Here is a 9,745-nt window from a genome sequence, read left to right as displayed (position 1 = left end):
GCATCTTCCTATGGAGTGTTTTTCAGCTGCCGGGACAGGACGACTGGTTGTAATTAAAGGAAAGATGAATGTGGCTAACTACAACGATATCCTAGATCAGTGATGGCGAACCTTTTAGAGCCTGAGTGCCCAAACTTCAACCAAAAGCCACTTATTGATTGCAAAGTGCCAGCACAGCAATTTAAGCAGTAATGTATTTCTCCTTGTTCGTTGACAACTTTCAACCATTCAACCTCCTAAAGACACCAACGCAGTTGAAAGGAGTAGGGCAAATTTGCCTATCATTGTAGGAAGATTCTGTAGGAAGATTCTTTGAGTCCTGTCTGGTGAACTTCATGCTGGGGTGATGGCCTGGGTGCCCACAGGTGGCCCATAGGTTCGCCACCACTGTCCTAGATGAAAACCTCTTTGGGAGTGTTCTGGATCTTAGACTGGGCTGAAGATTTACTTTCCAACAAAACAATTACCCTTAGCACACAGCTAAAATAACAAAGCAGTGGCTTCAGGACAACTCTGTGCCCAACCAGAGCCATGACCTTAACCCAATGGAGCATCTCTGAAGAGACTTGTAAAAGGCTTCTACCAACATTCACCATCCAACATGAGAGAATTGGAGAGGATCTGCAAGAGAGAGGATCCCCAAATCCAGGTGTGAAATAAATGTTGCATCATTTATGCCAAGAAGACTCATGGCTGTAGTAGGTCAAAAGCTGCTTCTACTCACTACTGAGCAAAGGGTCTGAATACCTATGACCGTTTTGTGTTTCCGTTTTTCTTGTTTAAATTAGTAGAAATATCTACATTTCTGTTTTTCTCTGTCAAGATGGGGTGTAGCGTGTACATTAATGATCTTACCAATTGGCTGCAATGAAACAAAGGGTGAAAAATTTAAAGGGGTCTGAATACTTTCAATACCCACTATAAGCACATAAAATGAATATGTCTATTCTCACATATATGGAGACAGCTCGGGAGCTTTATCATGAGTGAATATGTGATCCAAAATTTTCATCATAGTAAACAAATGCACACAATATATAATAAATACTTAGCATCTTCAAATGTAACACTACAGTTATTCATCTGAAGTATACACCAACTCCCTACTAGATTAAGACTGAACACTGTAATAAACGTCAGATTTATGTCCATGTTCACTTTCCTACCCACTTATTAAATGTGTAATATGTAGTGTAAAACCCTACAATGTAAAATTGTCAATTAAAGAACAGAAAAGCATAAAAATATGAAAAAAATCCCACATTTGTGACATCTTGACATCAGCGTTTTGCTGCATAATGCTTGATAAATTTACTTTACTTTATATCCTTAAATTAAAATATTTTAATTATTAATGAGGAATGAATTAGACAAAGATAATGTAAATTGCCATTTTATTCAGTTTGGACAACAAATTCAAGTTTTCCTTTATTCACTTATGGTTCTTAGTGTGTTCTCTAGATTTCAATGTTGTTGCTGTTTATCGCAATGTCCACCAGAGGGCGGTATACAACCATAGAATTCAGAAAAAGCTAATACAGTTTTCATCACATTAATTATAATGTTTTTTTTTTAACTATTTTGGGCAAATAAAAGATAGTTGTGATGGTGCAGTAAGTAAACTATGAATATAGTTAACATACTGCACGCAGATCTATGGATCAGTAACAGTAAGGTGTCTCACATTTCGGTTTTATGATCATACATACAAATAGTAGACAAGTAACTATCCAAAGACATTTGACTATAGCATTGGATAAAAGGTGAAGCAGACATTATGTTTAAACGTTTATTAAAAGGTTTTTATTTATTTTTTTTGACAGTTTATGAACTAAAATGCAGTGCAGGCGGGACCTCTCCCCCACATATGGCTACCCAAACCCTCTCACTATAGGTAGCAAACCCACCATCCTGCATTTATACACAGTCTCCAAGGGCAGTAGGGGGTTAACAGACTAAGATACTAAAGTAAGGAATGGAGAGTGGCATTTCCTGTTCCAGTACATAATAATTCATGGAATTTTTGAAATTTCATCAGAAAACATGCAACCACTGTATGAGAACAGGTCATAGAGTTTGTTACATTTAGTCATATGGTCAGACTAGTATATAGATAGTAATTATGAAAAGGAAAATTCTGTAATACATGTTCTAGTAAAGATACATTGTATTCATCCATTTCCTGTGGTTACAAATAATTAATGCCCGCTGAATAGTCAGCCTCCCATCAGGGCTCCTATAAGTCACCTTTTATTTTACTACTTTTAAAACTTACATTAAAATGTCCTGACTTGGACATTTTTCTGCAGAACTTCAAATGTGTTGGTCAATTTGCACTAAAAACACCCCAATGAATAAGCAGTTAGTCATGAAATAGCCGGATATTCTAACATTTGTATTGGGAGGTTGCCATATGACCTCAGCATCCCTGGGAAAGGGTTGACAAATTTCATGTAATTTGAGGATTTGCTGGAAGGATTCTGGTTTGAATAAAATAAAGACAAGTGGACGTGGAGAGCACTTTGTGTGGTTATAGAAGAATACTCTTATTAGAGAAGAGAAATCTCTTCCTCTGTTAGATGATATCTAGGCATCTGGAGAGGGCGAGTGTGCACGGCAGACGTTGGGAGTCTATGCACTTGGCAGTGGTATAAAGGATACAGGAGTCGGGCTGCCAACAGCAGCATCATGCCTGCGGCTTCCTCAATCTCCTGCCCATCACAACATCTCCTCTGTCAGGACCACAGAAGATCATTCCACATCTCAGCACCAGGGGAGAGAGACGTATGCAACAATTATCAAGTCTTCACAAGCCAGAAAGTGGTGTCTGTCAGTCCTGCCAGCGGACAATGTGCCAGTACATATCTGTTTAGACTTTGTTGATGTCTGTGTGTGGTAGAGAAATCGTGTTTCATATGTGGATTAAGAAGACACATAGATGATTCAGTTCCTCATTACCTACACTGCATAAGTTTCACAAGGGGGGTCTGGGAATAAGGAAAAAGTATATATTGGTAGCGGATCAGTAAAAACAAAAAAAACCCTTTTACTCACATCCCTCCACACTCCTGTTCACCAGCACTGAAACTCTTGCTGTAGATGGCACGTGGCTGTGGTCATGATGGCACTGCCGGCTTCTGTATACAGAAAGTACTAAAGCAGGTGAATAGGAGAGCAGAGAGAGGTGAGTAAAAGAGGTTTATCGTTTTTATAACTCCCCCCCCCCCAGTCATATATGCATTTTTTATTCCTGGATAACCCCTTTAATGTTAAAAGTACAGATCTAGGCTCTGGAAGATCTTCTGGAAGCATTTCTTCCAAGACAGAGGGTCTCATTTACAAAGGGTCACGGATCACAATTTTTTCGGACTATTCACTGTATTTGGGATTGCACGGCCTGGACAGGTATTTAACATGTGTCTGCGCTGGCATTGTGTCGCATCGCAATAATTTTTTGGCGCAGCTGCACTGGCTTCCATGCGACACAACTTGGGTCGTCGGACAATCCGACTGATTCGGACTGAGCGCGGGATTTAACTTTCAGAATGCACTTTCAGGGCACTTACATGCACCATGAAGAAGAAGGTGAACTCTGTCAGACCTGAGTGGGGAAGTGACACATTCAGGATATCGGGCGCACGATCTTAGTGAATCGCGGCACAGTGCATTATCATCGGGCAATGCACTTTTGGGGAACTCCAGCGGCCGTGTAAGTAAATGAGCCCCAGAATCTATGTAATATAGTATGCTTTAATAAAATTGTACTGTTCATACATATTGTGCTTAGCAGAAAAAATGGACACATGTTAATTAGAGATGAGCGAACACTAAAATGCTCGGGTACTCGTTATTCGAGACGAACTTTTCCCGATGCTCGAGTGCTCGTCTCGAATAACGAACCCCATTGAAGTCAATGGGAGACTCGAGCATTTTTCAAGGGGACCAAGGCTCTGCACAGGGAAGCTTGGCCAAACACCTGGGAACCTCAGAAAAGGATGGAAACACCACGGAAATGGACAGGAAACAGCAGGGGCAGCATGCATGGATGCCTCTGAGGCTGCATAATCGCACCATTATGCCAAAATTATGGGCAACAGCATGGCCATGACAGAGTGACAGAATGAAGCTAGATAGCATCTAAAACATCCAATAATTGACCCTGACACTATAGGGGACGGCATGCAGAGGCAGCGGCAGCAGGCTAGAGAGTGTCATGGCGACATACCCTAAATGGACTCAGGCTTCAAACCAATGGGTGGCAGAGAGGAACCAAAGGAGGTGAGCAAGAAGCGCTCAAATAATATCGGTACATGATAAAAGTTTGCCAGTATATTTTGTGGATTACACAGCAGGGTGGCGACAAAGTTAACATGGAAGCCATGAAAACAACCCAAAATTCTGCCTGACACAGCTCGTTTGATAAGGGGACCATGTATGGAGGCAGTGAACTAGTAGTAGATTAAAGGTGCTGCAGTTAAAACTATGTTAGTTGGATCTTGGCATGGAGCTGGCGCTCCGCTGCCAGGCGAGCTTTCGCCAATCCAAGCCCCTGTCTATAGGCTACTCCCCAAACAGCACTTCTAAGAACCTTTTGTATAAGATCAAGTGTAGTAGCGTTCTTATAAGTTTAGGATATGGCGGGTGAGGGGAATGTAAACAGATGCGCAAGAAGCGCTGAAATAATATCCCTAAATGGTAAAAGTTTGCAAGTATATTTTGGGGATTACACAGCAGGGTGGCGACAAAGTTAACAACTTTGATGTGGAATGCCCTGTAATAGCTCTTGGGCGGTGTGCCTTTTATCGCCTAGGCTCAGCAGTTTCAGCACCGCCTGCTGTCGCTTAGCGACGGCACTGCTGCTGTGCCTAGAGCTACCGACTGATGGCGCCATGCCCACGGATGGTAATTCGGAGGAGGAGGAGGTGGAGGAGGGGTGGGAGGAGGTATAGTAGGCCTTTGAGACCTGGACCGAGGTAGGCCCCGCAATTCTCTGCGTCGGCAGTATATGACCAGCCCCAGGGTCAGACTCGGTCCCAGCCTGCACCAAGTTAAGTGTAGTAGCGTTCTTATAAGTTTGGGATATGGCGGGTGAGGGGAATGTAAACAGATGCGCAAGAAGCGCATGATGCGCATGGAGCTGGCGTTCCGCTGCCAGGCGAGCTTTCGCCAATCCAAGCCCCTGTCTCTAGGCTACTCCCCAAACAGCACTTCTAAGAACCTTTTGTATAAGATCAAGTGTAGTAGCGTTCTTATAAGTTTAGGATATGCCGGGTGAGGGGAATGTAAACAGATGCGCAAGAAGCGCTGAAATAATATCCCTAAATGGTAAAAGTTTGCCAGTATATTTTGTGGATAACACAGCAGGGTGGCGACAAAGTTAACAACTTTGATGTGGAATCCATGAAAACAACCCAAATTTCTGCCTGACACACCTCGTTTGATAAAGGGACGATGTATGGAGGCAGCTATATGGACGACTTTTGGAGGTAGCAATGGAGACAACGTGTGGAGGCTGCTATGGAGACAATTTAATTTGGATAGTGCCTGTATGTGGCAGTCCCAAACATTTTTCAAACCAGAGGAGCAGGTAGGTGGCCCTCCAGTAAAATGGGATAGATTGAGTGCCTGTATGTGGCAGTCCCAAAAATGTTTCAAACCAGAGGAGCAGGTAGGTGGCCCTCCAGTAAAATGGAATAGATTGAGTGCCTGTATGTGGCAGTCCCAAAAATTGTTCAAACCAGAGGAGCAGGTAGGTGGCCCTGCAGTAAAATGGAATAGATTGAGTGCCTGTATGTGGCAGTCCCAAAAATTTTTTAAAACAGAGGACCGGGTAGGTGGCCCTCCAGAAAAATGGAATAGATTGAGTGCCTGTATGTGGCACTCACAAAAATTGTTTCAAACAGAGGACCGGGTAGGTGGCCCTCCAGAAAAATTAAATGCATGAAGTACTATAGCAAGAGCCAGTGGGCCCTGTCAAAAAATAGCCATTTTCCTCTGCTTTACTGTACAAAGAGGAGGAGAAGGAGGAAAATGAGGAGGAGGAGGAGGAGTGGATCAATTATTCAGGTTGAGCTTCCTTCACCTGGTGGAGATTGGAAATTCTGAGAAATCCAGCCTTTATTCATTTTAATAAGCGTCAGCCTGTCAGCGCTGTCAGTCGACAGGCGTGTACGCTTATCGGTGATGATGCCACCAGCTGCACTGAAAACCCGCTCGGACAAGACGCTAGCGGCAGGGCAGGCAAGAACCTCCAAGGCGTACAGCGCCAGTTCGTGCCACATGTCCAGCTTTGAAACCCAGTAGTTGTAGGGAGCTGTGTGATCATTTAGGACGATGGTATGGTCAGCTACGTACTCCCTCACCATCTTTCTGTAAAGATCAGCCCTACTCTGCCGAGACTGGGGACAGGTGACAGTGTCTTGCTGGGGTGACATAAAGCTGGCAAAAGCCTTGTAAAGCGTACCCTTGCCAGTGCTGGACAAGCTGCCTGCTCGCCTACTCTCCCTCGCTACTTGTCCCGCAGAACTACGCACTCTGCCGCTAGCGCTGTCAGAAGGGAAATACTGTTTCAGCTTGTGCACCAGGGCCTGCTGGTATTCATGCATTCTCACACTCCTTTCCTCTCCAGGGATGAGAGTGGGAAGATTTTGCTTGTACCGTGGGTCCAGGAGAGTGAACACCCAGTAATCGGTGCTGGAATAAATTCTTTGAACGCGAGGGTCACGGGATAGGCAGCCTAGCATGAAATCTGCCATATGCGCCAGAGTACCAACGCGTAAGAATTCACTCCCCTCACTGGCCTGACTGTCCATTTCCTCCTCCTCCAACTCCTCCAACTCCTCTTCTTCTGCCCATACACGCTGAACAGTGAAGGACTCAACAATGGTCCCCTCTTGTGTCTCGCCAACATTCTCCTCCTCTTCCTCCTCATCCTCCTCCACCTCCACCTCCTCCGATATGCGCTGAGAAACAGACCTCAGGGTGCTTTGGCTATCAACAAGGGAATATTCTTCCCCCGTCTCTTGTGACGAGCGCAAAGCTTCCGACTTCATGCTGACCAGAGAGTTTTTCAACAGGCCAAGCAGCGGGATGGTGAGGCTGATGATGGCGGCATCGCCACTGACCATCTGTGTTGACTCCTCAAAGTTACTCAGCACCTGACAGATATCAGACATCCACGTCCACTCCTCATTGTAGACTTGAGGAAGCTGACTGACCTGACTACCAGTTCTGGTGGAAGTTGACATCTGGCAGTCTACAATCGCTCTGCGCTGCTGGTAAACTCTGGATAACATGGTCAGTGTTGAATTCCACCTCGTGGGCACGTCGCACAACAGTCGGTGAGCGGGCAGTTGGAGGCGGCGCTGCGCTGCCCTGAGAGTGGCAGCATCTGGGCTGGACTTCCTGAAATGCGCACAGATGCGGCGCACCTTCGTGAGCAAATCAGACAGATTGGGGTATGTCTTGAGGAAACGCTGCACTATCAGATTTAACACATGGGCCAGGCATGGCACATGTGTCAGTCTGCCGAGTTGCAGAGCCGCCACCAGGTTACGGCCGTTGTCACACACAACCATTCCCGGCTTGAGGTTCAGCGGTGCCAGCCACAGATCAGTCTGCGCCGTGATGCCCTGTAATAGCTCTTGGGCGGTGTGCCTTTTGTCGCCTAGGCTCAGCAGTTTGAGCACCGCCTGCTGTCGCTTAGCGACGGCACTGCTGCTGTGCCTAGAGCTACCGACTGATGGCGCCGTGCCCACGGATGGTAGTTCGGAGGAGGAGGTGGAGGAGGGGTGGGAGGAGGAGGAGGCATAGTAGGCCTGAAACACCTGGACCGAGGTAGGCCCCGCAATCCTCGGCGTCGGCAGTATATGAGCAGCCCCAGGGTCAGACTCGGTCCCAGCCTCCACCAAGTTAACCCAATGTGCCGTCAGCGATATATAGTGGCCCTGCCCGGCAGCACTCGTCCACGTGTCCGTGGTCAGGTGGACCTTGTCAGAAACGGCGTTGGTCAGGGCACGGATGATGTTGTCTGACACGTGCTGGTGCAGGGCTGGGACGGCACATCGGGAAAAGTAGTGGCGGCTGGGGACCGAATACCGAGGGGCGGCCGCCGCCATGAGGTTGCGAAAGGCCTCGGTCTCTACTAGCCTATAGGGCAGCATCTCCAGGCTAAGCAATCTGGAGATGTGCACATTAAGGGCTTGGGCGTGCGGGTGGGTTGCACTATATTTGCGTTTCCGCTCCAGCGTCTGGGGTATGGAGAGCTGAACGCTGGTGGATGCTGTGGAGGATCGTGGAGGCGACGATGGGGTTTTTGTGCCAGGGTCCTGGGCAGGGGGCTGACTAGCAGCTGACACAGGGGAAGGAGCAGTGGTGTGCACGGCCGGAGGTGAACGGGCTTGTTGCCACTGAGTGGGGTGCTTAGCATTCATATGCCTGCGCATACTGGTGGTAGTTAAGCTAGTAGTGGTGGAACCCCTGCTGAGCCTGGTTTGGCAAATGTTGCACACCACAGTCCGTCGGTCATCCGGTGTTTCCTTAAAGAACCTCCACACTTCTGAAGATCTAGCCCTCGCCGCAAGAGCCCTCACCACGGGAGCTTCACTAGTTGACAGTGGCGCTGATGCACCAGCTCTGGCCCTGCCTCTCCGTCTGGCCCCACCACTGCCTCTTCCAACCTGTTCAGGTCGAGGACTCTCCTCCGTCTCAGAAGCACTGTGTTCACCCGGCCTCTCAACCCAGCTTGGGTCTGTCACCTCATCATCCTCCGATCCCTCAGTCTGCTCCCCCCTCGGACTTCCTGCCCTGACAACAACTTCCCCACTGTCTGACAACCGTGTCTCCTCATCGTCGGACACCTCTTTACACACTTCCACTACGTCAAGAAGGTCATCATCACCCACAGACTGTGACTGGTGGAAAACCTGGGCATCGGAAAATTGCTCAGCAGCAACCGGACAAGTGGTTTGTGACTGTGGGAAGGGTCCAGAAAACAGTTCCTCAGAGTATGCCGGTTCAAATGCCAAATTTTCCTGGGAGGGGGCAGACTGGGGGGGAGGAGGCTGAGGTGCAGGAGCTGGAGGAGTGGGGATTTCGGTGACATGGGTGGACTGCGTGGAAGACTGACTGGTGGTGGACAAATTGCTCGAAGCATTGTCAGCAATCCACGACATCACCTGTTCGCACTGTTCTGGCCTCAACAGTGCTCTACCACGAGTCCCAGTAACTTCAGACATGAACCTAGGGAGTGTAGCTCTGCGGCGTTCCCCTGCTCCCTCATCAGCAGGTGGTGTCTCACCCCGCCCAGGACCACGGCCTCTGACCCCTGCAGTAGTTGGACGCCCACGTCCCCGCCCTCGTCCTCTACCCCTAGCCCTCGGGTTAAACATTTTTAAAATGAGAGTTATAACTTTTTTTTTTTTTTTACTTCTTTTTGTTTTTTTTGGTGTTTTTTTGTGTTTTTTTTTTTTTTTTGAGTTTTTAAAACCAAACAATCCTATCCTATTGCTATGGCTATTTTCTAGCCAAGTATCAAAGGAAGCACACTACTATGCCAGATGAGATGACACTGAGTTATTGCCTAATAGAAATCCAACCCCTACTGAATTTTGCCACTTCGGCCTTTGCTATGGATATGTGCGCCACTAAGCGCAGAACACAGCGGTCGCAAGTCTCACTACAAATTGCTCAGAATTGGCAAGTACATGCACTGCAGAAACTACAGCCACCAGCAGATCAACCAGAA

The sequence above is a fragment of the Engystomops pustulosus genome, chromosome 10 (assembly GCF_040894005.1).
Source record: "Engystomops pustulosus chromosome 10, aEngPut4.maternal, whole genome shotgun sequence".
Classification (NCBI taxonomy): domain Eukaryota; kingdom Metazoa; phylum Chordata; class Amphibia; order Anura; family Leptodactylidae; genus Engystomops; species Engystomops pustulosus.
The sequence above is the reverse complement of the archived record's forward strand: the minus strand, read 5'-3'. Positions refer to the sequence as shown.